This window comes from Hermetia illucens, chromosome 2, assembly GCF_905115235.1.
Source record: "Hermetia illucens chromosome 2, iHerIll2.2.curated.20191125, whole genome shotgun sequence".
NCBI lineage: Eukaryota > Metazoa > Arthropoda > Insecta > Diptera > Stratiomyidae > Hermetia > Hermetia illucens.
Window position 1 is genome coordinate 62,090,241 of NC_051850.1, and position 16,226 is coordinate 62,106,466.

The window sequence follows — 16,226 nt, forward strand, 5'->3', positions numbered from 1 at the left end:
ACAAATATATTCGGTAATGTTTAGCTTAGATGCATGTATATCTACGAGTACGTATGTTCACGATAAGCAGCGATATTCAATTTGGCCGCTTTCATATGTATACACGTTTCCGCGCACGATTAAGGTGAAAATATTTAGAAGCGCGTGCAGAGAAAGTCCCAATGTTCAATACAGATGCATATGTCTCTAGATTATAAGCGGTAATGATTAATGTTTGTTTAAGATCAACGTATTAATTATATCTTCAATATGCATATCTTAGAATTTTGAATTTTTAGCTGTTTCCAAATAGGATGGAAAGTTTGTGGATATTATCCAATATAATAGACATGTGTGTATGTTAGTACTAGCGTTTAATTGGCCTACATATATGTTTGCTTGTATGCACGGAGTAAAGGGGAAATACGTAAAAATGCATTAGACAATTTAAACACGTGCATATATATGTATGCATCGGCATGTGGAAATAGGCCATGTTTGTTTATTTAAAATAAACACAATATTTATGACTTTGTTATGTATGTACATACGGTATGTTGCAAAATTGGTCGAAAGGATAGTGCAAACCAAAAAGGTACTTGAAATCTTTTTAAATTGTATTTTATGCACAAAGATTGCATGTGATATTTTTCGTGGCATTATATTTCATATAATATCATCATCGTCAACGGCGCTACAACCGGTATCCGGTCTAAGCCTGCCTTAAGGAACTCCGAGCATCCCGGTTTTGCGCCGAGATCCACCAATTTGAGCTGTCTGGCAGAACAGTTCTTGTAAGCTGAAATAGGCTCTGTCGGCTGGCAACAACCGTGCGCGGATTTCATCATCGTAGCTGTTATCGATTGTGATTTTCGACCCTAGATAGGAGAAATTATCAACGGTACAGTTTTTTAAAATTGCCATTATACTCAATAATCTTATATCTTTGTTTGATATGCACCATGTCTGACAGGATCCTAACTGTTATATACATATGTATATGCGGGTATGTAAAAAATAGGCCAGGCCAGGCCTACAATAATATAAAGGAATAATTTTTGGTGTCTTGTTATTCACCATAGTTTGACTATTAACGTGCTCAGCCCCCAGCGAGCAATGTCGCCCGTGGAGGAATCTTTTTCAGAAATTTACTTGTTTGAGGAAAATTTTCCATGTAGCGATAATACCCTCCGTTTATATAAGTTGTTTTTTTTTAGAGACGGAAAACTTTAAGTTCAAATAAAATATAGAATAATTTTTCAAATATCCATGAAATTGCCTTTTTTGACAGATAATTTTATGAAGTGAATGTTTGAATATAGCTTTTGGTATGAGGCCGCCGCAACTTGGACTAACTTGGAGGTCAAATTTTTACACAAATATTTTTACTGTGGAGGTTATGTTTCGGCAATAACGCGTTGAATGTTGGCTTGCAGAAAGAAAACATTTAAAGAAATCAAATCACATGAATTAAGTGACCAATTAACAGATCCATTTTATGGATTTAATAGTTTGTCAAATGTTTCCACCAATTAATTAATTGTATTGCTCGCTGTGTGGCTCGAGGCACTGCTGAAACCACGAGTCGACAACATTAATGCGTCATAATTGGGGCTCAAGAAACTTAGTAGTCATGTCTGTATAACACTCATCACTAACTGTAATTGTCTGATCAAGGACACTACATACAAGAGGTTCGTCTCCGCTGGCTTGAATTTGTATGGTGCAAAAAAAGCATCGCATGTACGCCGTTTTCCAATATCATCGTCATTATCAACGGCGCAACAATCGGTATCCGGTCTAGGCCTGCCTTTCCAATCTCATACACAATAAAATCATCTAGGGGCCATTGGCACACCAATATATCAAAAACATGCGTAGAACCCACACTTCATAGTATTTCTGTGCCACCTAAGAACTCGGTTTATTCCTCCTGTGTGTAGTCTTGCATCTGATCATCATTTTTGAGAATATATGGAGCGGAGATAAATTTCTCGATTTGAACAGTGTTTTCCAAGATAAATTTGAAAAATTTGCAAACATTGCTCTGGCGTGAGTCAAAGCAACCAAGAACTGTCAAATTTTTTGCCACAGGAAATAATGTTGCCAATTTTAAGTTGGATATTGCTAGTCAAGCTCAAAAAGTTTTGTTCAAATTTTCGCTGGCCTGCGATGGAGTCATTTTTGAAAAATTCAAAATTGCTTTTTTTCATAGAAGGAACCGTGGTTCCAGCACATAGGCATTTCAGTAGATCCATTGTCGAGATCGTAACTTCGGTCATGACACCATCTTTTTTCTGCTTAATAGGTTGTAAAAACCCTAGGTAATAAAGATAGGAAAGTCGAAAGGCTAGAAAAATGTGCAATATCCTTGGGAAAATAAGATAGATAAAAATTAGGTTATGGTTTTACCTTAATTCCGGAGACTTTAATGCACTTCTGACCATATCTTGGGTGTATCCATATTAATCGGTTAATCATTTGAGCCATATTTCCATTTTCAAATCAGTTCTTTTGTTGTCTCCGGAGCATACCAACTGTTGCAAAGAATTAGATCCAGTGTGTGCTATGACTACCGAGAATTGTGTACGATATTATCGTCTTCTTTTATGTGAATAGTAAATCCATTCCTCACTCTAAAGTAAAAGTTGTTGCTTCAAGCAGTTAGTAACTTGCAGCATAATAACAATGCTTATCTATTTTAATCTTTTGCTTGCATGAATAATTTTAACTGTATTGATATATTCTGACACGGTTTCAACTGAGATGGAAATGCGGATAGGATTTACATTTACATCTGCTGAACTAGTTAGGTTTAGTGCACTGAATATTATGGAGTCACCCCGATGCAAAATTGTACGATCATTCATATGTTTGCGGAGGTTAGCATTAAACCGTAATGTTCGTATCAATGTTGGCGGGTACATTTGTTTTCCAGGAGGTCTCTGTTATTATCTGGACAAATAGATGAAAAGTCAACTCATAATCGAAGAATAAAGTCAGAGTTGGCTTTTGTTGTTAGGCATGCGTGGGTTTGGTTCTTCGTCTTTTAATTGTGAAAATATCTACGAATAGATTAGATTAGAAATTAGAAATTCTCGATCTATTTCATCTGGAATTTTACCCCTAAAGTTTGTTTCACACGTATATGGTTCCATTTGGTTCAGTTCATTTTAGGTTGAGTTTCGGTCGCGGCCGACAAGGAGAAAACGGTGTTTCGGTTTCAATTCGGTTTCGATTCGGCAGTTAATTGAGACGGTATAGAACCGAATGCTCCCACAACACAAATGGGTTCTATCAAGTTTCAGTACGGTTCGAATTCGTGTGCAGAGAACAAAAATCTATCGAAGTTTTCACACGTGCACGGTTCACTTTCAGTTTTGACCTGATGATGAGTGGATTTTAATGATAAGTTGATAAATGTTGCCAGGTTTTATTTGGGTATATGTGAAAGGGTTTCATTCATTTCGGTGTGTTCTGGGTTGCGACTGAAAACAAACTGACCCGAATGGAACTTTATGATACGGACACAAATTGACTATTTCTATGAAGTTATGATGAGGCAAATTTGGAAACGTCAATCTCCTAAACGTTCATGGTTCTACAGAGGAGACTGCATAGTCGGAGAAAGGTACATTCTACGAGGCAGTGGGATGAATTCTCGAAGTCTGCCGTAAGGCGGTAAAATGATGGTTGTAATCTGGTAACGGAATGGGAAAATGTTGTCTGTCGGATAGTACAACAATCTCTAAGAACGCTGGACGCGCAAACAGTTATCGTGAACTCCGCTGCACAAAGAACGCGATATCACATGCAAAAGAAGGAAGCCTGTGAACTCACAGGCGTGAAAGTGTTACCAACAAATGAGTAGGATAAAGGGGTATACAAACGTGTACCACCATGCCATACTGCCGAGACAAAGAGGGAACTGTAATTCCGGACCGTATAGGCATATTGGAGTGTTTGATGAGTTGCTTATTAACCAGAATAAATTTACCGCCACCAGTCATGGAAGTCCGTTCAATTGAGCAAATGGGAGCCGAGGGAATTACAACTTATGCCTAAGGTTTGAGACACTGAATCAATGCATGACGATATAAGGCAATATATCTTTCATGCATAAGAAAGGAGATATCACCCCGTGCAACATTTCTATATTTGTTAAGCAACATTTATAAGATATCCTATGTCCTTAAAACAATATCAGCCCATATTAAATAGGCTTCACTCCAGGCAAATTTTCTGTTGCACCATATCTTCATCGACTTAAAGGCCACCAATGATAGCGTAGTCAGGGTAAACTTTTACAGAGCCGAAATTTCAGCAAAATTAGTAAGACTAACTAGGTTGAGATAAAAGCAGTAGCATCATTCTCGAGACTTCTCATCGTTAATAACGTATTAAGACAAGGTGATATTTTATAATTTTTATTTTTTTTTAACCTGACGTCAGAAAAATTGATTTTCACATTGAGGTGACCGCTAGAGGCAGTACCTCACTCAACTACTGCCTGAACTGATAATCTCTCCCTCCTTACAATAGGAAGGATTCCGTTGCCTGTATAATGAAGAATTTTATGAGGGACGACCATTTGGTTGTGAATAAAATCCTGTTCAGTGAGCTATGGTGGGCGGGTAACCTATCCGAAGAGTCTAGAGGGACAGTATCTATGGTAGGAAAAAAAGACGAGGCAGGCCCTATCTCAAATGAAATGATGGCGTAGACGAGACCGCCGTGCGAATGATTACTAGGATCCTAAACGGGATACTAGTTTTTAAGTCTTTGAGAAATTAATGAATGATCTTTTTTTTCTTGCGTTTGACTCAAGCAATCATCAAGATTAACTATATGACCGAGTGCTTCCTGAAGTTATGATGACAGACTCTATGATCTATCCTATGGTTCTGAGTGATGTCCGATTATAAAAAACAATGAACAGCATCTAGCGGTAATGGAGATAAAGATTTTGCGTTGGCATAACACGCCATGATCACATCCGAAATGGGAATATCCGCGCCCCACATGGTGTTGTACCGATTGTGACAAAACTATGAGAGGTGATGATGGGAAACCACCGAAGCAAAGATGGCTTGATACGCTGGATGGTGATTTGAAAGCGCCCATCCAGATCAGGTTTTTGATTGAGCAAAATGGCGAAAGGGATCAATACGAGCCGAATTCGCTTCATATCGAGACAAACGCTGATGAAAAAGAAAAAGGTCTACATAATTATTTTGAGCATCACTTACTGCTAATGCCATCTATTGGGAAATGGCTGAAGGGAAATTGTACATCTAATATAACAAATGGATCTAACAATTGATATATGCGAAATATTAGCAGAGAAACGATCCAAAGTCCCCCAAGACTCTTGGATTCGACCCGGACAAAACTTACTGTCGGACGAACCAAGCCCTTACCAAATATGAGAAGGACTAAAACATAAGAGACAAAATTATACGCTGTATGTTGAGGAATGATAGGACAACTCCTGAATATGATTCGTCACTATCGACGGCTAGTTTCGTGCTTCATGTTCTTGAATTAAATAGCCGAGCAATGCTTAGTTGTCTTTCTTATTTTAGAGATGTGCTTAGTGCTGTCATTATTTCTGTGAAAATTGAAGTAGTATTAAGGGAATTTTGAATTGATGTCGAAGGGAGCTAGCTAGGTAGATATAAGCTTCGTTCTGAGGAGCCCACTTAGTGCTATGTGGCGAAGTTTTGTTGCCACAGACATCTAGGGCATAACGCTGCCGGAAGAGCCGGGAACATTCACGAAGGAAAGTAAGCAGGTCCCCCATACAACCAGAGGTCTTGAGTACTTCAAGGACTTTCCTTACACCACAACTTTGATAATGTGGATTTATGATAGGGCGAGTTTGGCAGGATAGTCTCCTATAGGGTAGTACCTCGAAACATCTCCGGTACCGATATCACCAAGTCATTGGCGTACGCTCCACTCTCATCCAATGTCTATATATATTTTTTTTCGAATATCTTTCGTATAATTTTATCTATCAACTAGGCGCAATCACTGTCAGCGGCAGTAGCCTGCCCAGAACTGAGCGATTTAAATATCTAAGGTCAATGCTGTCAGCCAATGGAGAACTGCGTTATGGAATTTCTCCTCGCATTAACGCAACTTGGAAGAAATGACGTTTTATAACTAGTGTTCTTTGTGATCGACGTATCAACGAACGTCTCAAAATCTAAAATTTACCGGAATGTCGGCCATCTGGTCGCTCTCTATGGTTCTGAATGTTGGCCGACTATAAAAGGCAATGAACGGCGTCTTGCGGTAATGGAGACGAAGATGTTGCATTGGACTAGTGGCGTGACACGTTTCGATCATATCCGAAATGAGGATATCCGCGTTTGATATGGGGTTGCCCCGATCGTGGAAAATTGCGAGAGAGGCGTGTTCGATTACATGGTCACGTAATTCGTGCTAACGAGAATTCACTCGTCAAGATTGCTCTGAACATTGAACTCAATGGTAAGCGACCAAAAGACCGGCCGAGACAACGGTGGTTTGATACGGTGGGTGTGGATTTAAAAGCCTCGCGATTGAATTCAGATCAGGCATTTGATGGAACCAAATGGCGAAACTGATCACAACGAGTCGACCCCGCTTGTGAACGGGCTGAAGAGGAGAAATGTCTCCTCCCTGGGGCGTCCCTCCACTTAGAACTCTGATTAAGTGACTACCTCCCAGATTATATTGGATGTGGTGAAAATAGGAGTTTCGGTTATAAATAATTTTCGATGTCTATGAAAGGATTATAGCTGTGGGACATTTGAATCCTTATCGACTTTAGCAATTATTATGGCATTCAAACCTAGTAAATATCAATTCATAATGGTGATTCTTGCAATTTTGCTCAATATTTTGGGGGAGTGACTTTCCTGACGTTAAATTAAAATACATCTTCCGTAGAGGGTAATATCTCCATTTAGGACACTAGTTGGTTTCGTAAAAACGTGTCCTAAGTTGAAAATGTCTTACGACCGAGTAGGCTTCCTGTAACCTTGGAGTGTAAATATTCTTACAGGTTTCCTAAATTGATAACTACCTATTTTTACTCAATGCGACGAATTTTTTTTATGAAAGTTCCAGTAACTGCCTGAAAATTTGACGCAGTGACACTTTGGACCACATTTTGTAGCAGGCCCTGCATCGATACGAGCAACACTTTTACTATAAATTTTCTTCACTTTGATCGATAGTTAGAGTCTTTCCGACTTCTGGCAACACCTTGTGTGGTGGTGTTCTTTTTACAGTATCTCTTCACTGGTGAATACCGAAGTTATCCAACCCTTCTAGGCCGGCCTAAGGGGATCTGTTTTTGTTTAATGATTAAGGGAACCTTGAGTTCGTATTCGGTTGGTGACGAGTCGGATTAATTGAGAAAAAGGTATCTTCCACCTTGCTATTTATATCACCCATTACAATCACAATGTCACTTTTAGGGAGGCTTTCCTGAGCTGTGTGTAATTGTTCATAGAAAGTATCCTTCTCCTCCATATCGAAAATCTCGGTTGGTCGACAACAATGCATAATTGTATGAGGCGTATCTGGATCAGAATTGCACAGTCGAGATCCCATCAGAAACCGGTTCGCAGATAATGAGGACGTACGTCGCGGTAATCGTCAGAACCAGTAACAGACCGCATTCTACTACTACTAGGCTTTCCAGAGTACAAAAGCTCATTCCCACCACCTCACTCTGTTTAGGCTCAGAGAGTCAGCCTATAACGCTGGAATTCTCACTCGATATCTTTGTCGGCGAGTTTGCGCAGATTCCAGAAACAAATATAAAACGTCTCAGATCGCTAAAGGTTGCAGTCGTACGGTCAGTCCTTATCCAAGGTTGTTCACCTTTGGGTAACAATACAGGAGGTTGCTAGTCCACAAATTTCTATCCCTCTTAGTCGTCTTTACAACAATCAGGAAATACTTCGATCATATTTGTATTCTTCAACCTCAGCCCAATGGCCCTAGGTGGCCGATGGGGCCTGAAGACATACGTTTTTCCAGCTGACACCTCCTATTCATACTGGCTTTCGTGGGTTTCTAAAGGTAATACATTGGGCGATAAGCTTGGTAACCATTATTGTACAGGGTTGTAAATTGGTCACGAATGGAGGGTAATTTATCTAAATAGCCATTGTTTGCACATATTTGTTTTAATTGGCTCGTTTCTTTCTGATTATAATTGATCAGTGGTATTAAAGTAGCATGCGGTCTCTTGCGAGTTTATCAATATCAGATTGACTTGAACAACTTTTGGTATCTTTTTTGTTTCATACAATGATGAATATGTATTTGTTAGGTTTACAGTTATTATCTTGCTCACTTATTATGATACATTTTTATGTTCTCAAAATTCGATGAAAAGACAAAACTTTTCATCAGGAAATTCCGTGTTGTTGTTTTTTTGTAAATGATCAACTTTATTTTTTGCGTTGTATTCCATCACGCAAACTTTTCTGAACAACTATCTTTCCCCAAATGTTTACGGTGACTTGAGGAATGTGTTCTGCAATGTCAGCAGCCAAAGAAAAAAAAGAATTTTATATAAATATTAAAAAATTGACTTTGGCGGTCAATGAAATGAATGAATTTTTGATCGTTATTTTGATGGGTTTCTATGTTATAAAATTTCGGGCTGTTATTTATTTTTATTGGCATAATACTTAGTTGATAGTATTAATTAGCGCCGCCTGCATCCAACTGCGTTTGGATCGTTACACTTGAAACTTCCACAGATGATTTTATCTTACCTCTACTGCACGAATTATCAATGATGATGACAAAAAGTGAAACGTACCTGGAAATAAATAAACCAAAGTCAGTTTGTGTTTCTGAATTTATCCAAATCAAATTAAATCTTATAATTAAGTGGTAGTCCGAGTTTCACTAATTTAATATAAAATTTATGTCTTGATTAAAACGTTTAAATGTTAGTCCAATTCAGAGCGAATAATCCATAATTACTGTGCGATTTAGAATCGAGATTGATTAATCAATCACGTCGCGAATATGGTGATAGTCCAGCAACAAAGGAAATTAATCAATTTGGAAGTTAAACTAATGAAACGCAATCAGCGTAAATTAATTTACTTGACGCGAAACAATTGATTATCTCTGAGCACGTATGCTACGCTTTGGCGTAGGTCATCAGGTTTTTTGCAAACATTTCTTGATTATTAAATGTGAACATAAATTATGTTCCAAACAGAAATTAGTCAAGGCAAATAGTCTTTATTTTTTTAACTAATTGATTGTTTTGAAGTTTCGAGACAAGCAATCGGTTGGGAGAAAGTTTTAAATTTCTGCTGTCAAATGAGAGAAATTAAAGTAAATTGAGTCGTTCTGCTGTTTTGTATTCGAGGAGAGGAATACAATTTTAATAGATAGTTTAGTACTATTTTTAGAAATAGTTGTGAAATAAATAATCTTCTTTCCTCTCCTTTTTATTTCTATTGGCACAAATTCCTGAATTAATTAAACAATTAGAGGAGCTTCATATTTCTCAGTAAATATATTCATTTATATCCTAATTTGGAGGTTTGTTACTTTATTAGTAAAAGCTGCAGTTTGTGTCTGTTTGCGAATATAGTGCCGGAAAAAAAAACGTGCTCAAAGTTTTTAGAGATGTTTTTCGTTCAAAAACGAATGTATTTTTAATCGTTATATTATAGTTTTATATATGATTTTGTAACATATTTTCTATTTCAATTTTTGAAAAAAGTCAGAAATTAATCACTTTCATTCTTGTCGCTTTCGTCAATATTTTGCGTGGAAAGAGATGTTTAACAAAAACAAAAAAATATGTGAATTGCAAGTTCAATAATTTGTCGCAATTCTTTTCGCAATAATAACCGAACGACAGCGCTACAAGTCAGAAAATCAGGTCAATTGGAAGCCTCGCCTACTGTTACTTATTAGCGGTGTATAGGTCAGTTGTTTTTATGAAAGTTCGTTCCCTAATCTTTTTGTCAACGATTTCCCAGCGATGTTGGAAAGGATTCCAATGGCTTTTTAGTAGGTCGGAAAGCAATCGGTTTTGCATGTTTATTCATTCAACAACATATAAGAATAATAATCGTTGAACAATCCAATTGGATCAGGGCCTTGAAGTGTGTTAGAGCACTTCATTCAAGACCGTAACGGTACACTACAAGATTACAATACCCCTGTAGGCAATTTGGTCAGCATTGCGCTCGCACGTGATTGTTACCCTGATCTGACACAGGTACTCTTTCACAGCTCAGTCGACTGGTATTCGACGTCAAGTCACGATACAAATTCCACTGCCAACAGTGAGATTTGAACCACGATTTTCCGTACCACAGCCTAGTGCTCTAACCACTGAGCTAGCCAACAACATAATGTAATATAAATAAGACATAGAAAGAACTATTAGGTTGTTGCAAATGAAATAGCCGTTTTTGGTACTAAAATTTTAAACGACTGTAAAGTTTACAAAAATTTATTTATTTAATCAAAATAGGTGCCAGTCGCTATCCAACTATCGGGTGTTGATAAATTCGTTGACAGCCTCTTCGTTCCTAAATTATTTTTCCGGCAAAAAATGATCCAAATGCTTAAAAAAGTGGTAGTCGGTTGGTGAAAGGTCCGGTGAATATGGTGGATGAGGCAGAGTCTCATACTGCAATTCGTTCGACTTTTGAACTGTTGTTCTGGAAACATGGGGTCGTGCATTGTTGTGAAGGAGTATCACACCATATCTGTTGACTAATCTCGGCCATTGAATACTCAACTTTTGGTGCATTTCCTCAAGTTGGGCACAGTATTTCTGTGCATTTATCGTTTCTCCAGATGCCAAAAAAGAATAGTGGGTAACTCCAGCTGTAGACCACCAAACAATCACCATTACCTTCTTCAATTATGCTGATCGGCGATGATTGTCATATAATATCCACGTTTCATTATGTGTCACTGTTCTGTGCAAAAAAAGGGTTGCTTCTGTTGCGGGAGAGTAAAGAACTGGAAATTTCCATTCGAAGCGCCATGTTTTGCCCCGTAAAGGCTTGCGGTACCAATTTGTCGAGCTTTCTCACCTTTCCAAGTTGTTGCAAGTGCCGGGAAACTGTCGAATAGTGTACGCCCAGTTTCTCTGCAATGTCTCTCACAGACTGACGTGTGTCGGATTCGCCTAGCACACGCACACGTTATCAGTCGATGGTCCTGGATGTCCATGTGGCCCATTTTGAACCACCGGTGTGTGGTTCGTTCGCTTACTGTATCAGCTCCAAATGCACTAATGTTCCTGATCGCCTTCGCTGCTATATGATCAAGTTTGAACTCATACAGAAAAAGTATACCTTTTTGGCTCTTTTCCATCGTTTTTTTCCTTTTCATTCACTGTCCATCGCAAAATATTTCAAGTCGCATCTGTTGCGACTCCCAACTTCCACGAGATGTCGGCGTAATCTATGATGTGAGGACGTAATTTTAAATGGATTTTTTCACACAATATGAACAATCAGACGATCCTGAGCCTCAGTTCTTTCTTGCAACGTTTTACTGAATCAGACGACAAGATGTTGAATCCCTACTCTCTGACTAGGGCCTTTTTGCACCACTTTAACGATAAAGAGCTTCAGCTTCTCGGGCAATTGTTTCCTAACAACCTAATATGTATACAATAATCTAAGAAAATTCCTTTCAGCTCGTTTTTAGTCCGATTCTTCTTCTTTTTCTTCAGCCTTTGTCCCGTTCACAAGCGGGGTGGGCTCGTCGTGATCGGCTTCGCCATTTGGCTCTATCGAATGCATGTCTTTTCCCGTCCAAAAAAATTGACGAAGACGGCAAATATGAAGGTGGTTGCTTTATAACAACTTTTTCAAAACTTAAAATTACACACCCTATTCTACATAAAATATGCTACAAAATCATACATAAACATATTATTTAACGATTAAAAATACATTCGTTATTGAAGAAAACACATCTCTACAAACTTTGAGCACTTATTTTTTCGACACTGTAGATTTTCTCCAACATAGGTGTTAAAGGTGCCTCAAGCCTGTGTTTTTCAGAATAAATCAGGCTGAGTTTCGATAGATTCCTCCCTATCTAGCATGGTTTGCCATAGTCTCCGAGAGTTTGGATTTTTCTCCAGTAAAATTAATAAAGTTTTACATAGAAAGGGGTATATGACTTTGAGTCTGCTACGAGACACCATTGGCGACATATGAATGATTCTATTAAAAACGAAGCAAAAGGCGAATCTCAATTAGAAAAAAATGCATACCTTAATTGGTCGCATCTGTGACCACGCACTTTCTGTATTTATGAACAATATCAAAATTAGCCTTAGGCTTGATCGACATACTACATCTATTATGTACACTATAAAAGTTAAAGGGAGATAATTCTTTTAGGACGCAGTAGAACTTACCAATATCATTGTTACTATTAAGAAATGAAAATTTAACCAGTTAAGGTAGAAAATATGCAAACAATGTCTAAGTGTTAACCATACTTATATAGTATCCCTAGTAACTCTTGGTATGACTTTCCGAGAAGCTTAAACTCTTCTTTAAGATTTCTGTGGCTTCTTGGGTCTTATGATGATATAGCCCAACCAGCAAAAGAATCGATGCTTTTCCTCTTTGTGTTATCCTTCAACTCTAATTTACATCGAACTTACTCCTGGACATCTGCATGTAGCAGAAAATGTTCTCTATGCTGTTTTCATCGAGCCTGACCACCTTGTTGGCGATAAAGTCATTGAGTAGTAGTAATTGTCAATTTCGCGAGGGAGAATATTTCTACAATCTGGTTTATGTTGACGTGAAAATTGTTCCACTTCTTTGCTTTAGACAAAATAACGAAGAGTGCGTTTAATGCTGCTTATGTGTTGATCAACACCAAACAGTACCATCGCCCTGAAGCTAAGTTTGGCTTTGTTGGTATTAATATTCATTTACTTAATTAAAGACAATACATAGAAAGTGAATTTCTTGTTAAATGGAGAGAGGGAGAGAGGAAGGATTAGGCAAAGGGCTTAACTTACGTTTAAAATCGAAAAAGGAGACAGAGCCAAAGGACTCGAGCTGTTGAGCGTATAGGACTAACACACGAGATCAGAGAGTGAAATAGATGTCGAGCTCAGCGAAGGGTACTTCAAAAATGTTCGCAATACGTCCACTACGAGAGGCAATGTGGAAAATAATATCGGAGTTGGTAAAGCAGTCCATCAGGTAATTATAGAGTTTGTAAAGGGTACACCTATCAAGGAAGATGTGGCATTGCTGCAGGGAAGGGAGGCTGAATGTGCAGCGCCGTGACGGAAAATTGACACGGGAAAGGTTTTTTTTTAAAAAGAGGATTCGGGTGAATTTCCGTTGCGCAGCTTCAAGAGCGATCACGCTTGCGGAAGGGGGACCAGATTTCACAGCATTATTCAAGGATCTTTTTGACTAGGGAGGGGTAAAGAGAGCCTGAATTGAGGTAAAATTTAAGGAGGAACATAGGATGAAACCAGACATTTTGGAAGCTCGGTTGATGTTGTCAATGAAGTGGAAACTGAAACCAAGATTGTCATCGAAGAATACATCCAGGTCTTGAAAGGATGACAGTAGTGAAAGGGTTCGCCCGTCAAGAGAGTAGAGAAAGGATGTTGAGGAGGGTTTAAGTGAATAGCACATCCAGTGGCATTCCGCTTGTTAACCGAGCATCAAGGTTAGACTGCACTGTCCACTGTTAGACTGTCCAGCGGAGACAAAACGGGGTAAATACTTTAATTTCGTCAGCGTACAGCGAACACGGACGGGTAAGGATGGAGGTGAGGTCATTGATGAATAATAGGAATAGTAGGAGGAAAGTATCATTCTTCTAAACTTGTCTTAAAGATAATAAACATGTGGCTGTACGAGTATATGATGCTAAAAGTCTCCATACGTTATGTTAATTAGTCATTTTTTGAATTTTTAATGTCATTATGACGACTTTTCGCACTGTTCGGATTTCAATTTTTAATATGAAAATAGGATTCCTTTTGTTTTTCGACTTCAGCAAGGGTTCAATTTGATCCTTTTTCGTTGATTCTTTCTGCATTGTATCGAGCAGATTATACGTAACGTTTTTGTAAAAAAAAAAAACAAAACGCATAAAACTCATTTTAACCTCTCTCTGAGCAGTTACATATTTCATACGACGGCGTCCGGATTTCAATTATGCTCATTGTATATATGTATATGACAAGTCGGGAAATCGGAAACTGGACGCTTCAGGTATGAAAGGTTTTGTGTATTTCTTTTATAAAGCAATTTGAGTGTGTATTTGTCCCACTAGAACCTAGCATGTAATATATCCATATATTATGTGAGAATATTCACTTTGGCGTGATATTACCATTCAAAATCCTAAATTTGCACAGAAACGGCCACTTTGACCTTTTATAACTTTGTTAGTAATAGTGCTATTACTTGGTAGGATCATGCTCTATGTTATAGCCTACATTGTTGCAAAATTGCATGATCCTAGGATGAACTTAAGAGGGGTTTTGCTAAAGATTATAGTAATATACCATTATTAACTTTATTTGGGCAGATATCGGTATGGAGGGTATTTCCACCGACACCATATTGTGTAGCCTCTCGGTGTTTTTTAGATTTTTCGGTTGGGTAGTTTCTGAGAATGGGTCCGTGAAAGAAATGATCAATTTCCACTCGTACGTAAAATAAATACCACTGATACTAATGGATATTGCCCGCAAACTTAACATGCGCATGTCTGTAAAGTTTGTAATGTATGTAAATTTAAAAATTTCAACGCCAATAACTTTGTTAATAAAAGTTGGATTTCGTTCAAACTTCCCAAAGTTATCACTTTTTGGAGCACACATTCTGGGCCCACACTACCCCTATATTTCACCCAATACCATGGAAAGTTGACAGTCATTTCATTTGATACCGGACATAACCATATTCTGTAAAAAAAAAAAATTACACTCCCTTTTCACATGTGCAATACAAAATAGCGCTCGCCTTATGTAAAGGAGTTTACAGACCAGAGCGCTTCACCAAATTTCGACTTAACTTAGCGTGCTTAGCCCGAGTAAATCGAGTGTGACAGACAGACATTGAATCTATTTTAATAAGGTTTTGTTTCACACTCCGATGTTCTTTCAATTAAATTTTTTAACAAGAGATTTCAACATATGTATATGTTGCAAACCTTCTAGAAATCACAATACCATTGGTCATAATATGAGGCACAATCCCTGAAAGTTTAGAGGAAATACTATTATTAATAACAAGGTTATATAGCAGGTCAAATTTATTTCTTTCACGTAAATTTACTGCATCAAATCGAAAAAACATATCCCATATCGTTAGTTTTTAATCGGCTTTAGCTCTTCATTCACGTGTAGTTCCCGTCTGACAGTCTGAAGTCTACATTTGACCGGTGGCCGTAACGTGGATGGGATGCAGTTGGTCTGTCAGTTTTGGCTGTTCAGGCGGCCGGCGATCGAATGAAAAGTGATTTGGCCAATCGACCAGACATGTTTGATTAGGTTGTGAGCTAGGATTTCATGTTTGGTTAGGCTGCGAACCATAATTTTATGGGCGTCTTTATCGCTGGTGAACATTTTTGATAAATACTCAAACAAAAATATCAATCTCAGTTGAATTAAACTAATGATGTTTCAACTTGCCGGTACGTGGATGGTGCTTTTAGTTCAACTGGCGGCCTGATGCATTGCGGCTCTTCTGACGTAACTGACAGGCAGAACTGAACTTCGATGACGGACTTTTGACAGACGATTCTAAAACGTCTTCACCAAAATATGTAGACAGTTCGGCCTCTCCGCGGCATGTATGAGGATTAATTTTAAGGAATGAGTTGTACATATTAATAAGTTGATGTTGGCCCATGGTTTTTAGCCCTATAGAAGTCCAACACTACTGAACACATCATTGTTTGTGGACGCGCGCTCGGGCGAGAGAAACATTTTTACCGAAAAAGGAGATCTTGCACTAAAAAAAGGAACAAATACTGTATATAGCATGGAACTTGCCCATAATGGAACAATCTTGTACTGGATTTTCTATATTCAAAAATTATATGAAAAATGTAGAAATATCATCAAAGAACTCCAAAGTCTATGTGCTAACTTACGAAAGTTAAAATGAGGCAGATATCTAGGGCAGATCGTCAATAAATCGCTGAAGTGCCTATTGAAAGCTCAAATAGAGGAGTGGAAT

At 38.1% G+C, this 16,226-nt stretch overlaps 2 protein-coding genes and 1 long non-coding RNA gene across 4 annotated transcripts in view; 1 reads left to right on the top strand and 2 right to left on the bottom strand.

The window, feature by feature from the left end:
* Positions 1–16,226, top strand: part of LOC119648212 (elongation factor-like GTPase 1) — a 330,197-nt gene that overhangs the window by 65,699 nt on the left and 248,272 nt on the right. The gene's annotated exons all lie outside the window — the stretch shown is intronic.
* LOC119648213 overlaps positions 1–16,226 on the bottom strand; it is a 131,131-nt gene that overhangs the window by 43,114 nt on the left and 71,791 nt on the right. The window lies entirely within an intron of this gene.
* LOC119648215 lies at positions 8,182–9,222 on the bottom strand. Its single transcript, XR_005249032.1, has 3 exons — positions 8,980–9,222; positions 8,766–8,812; positions 8,182–8,521 (listed from the first exon to the last, which is right to left on the bottom strand). It is a non-coding gene; the product is annotated as an uncharacterized LOC119648215 (long non-coding RNA).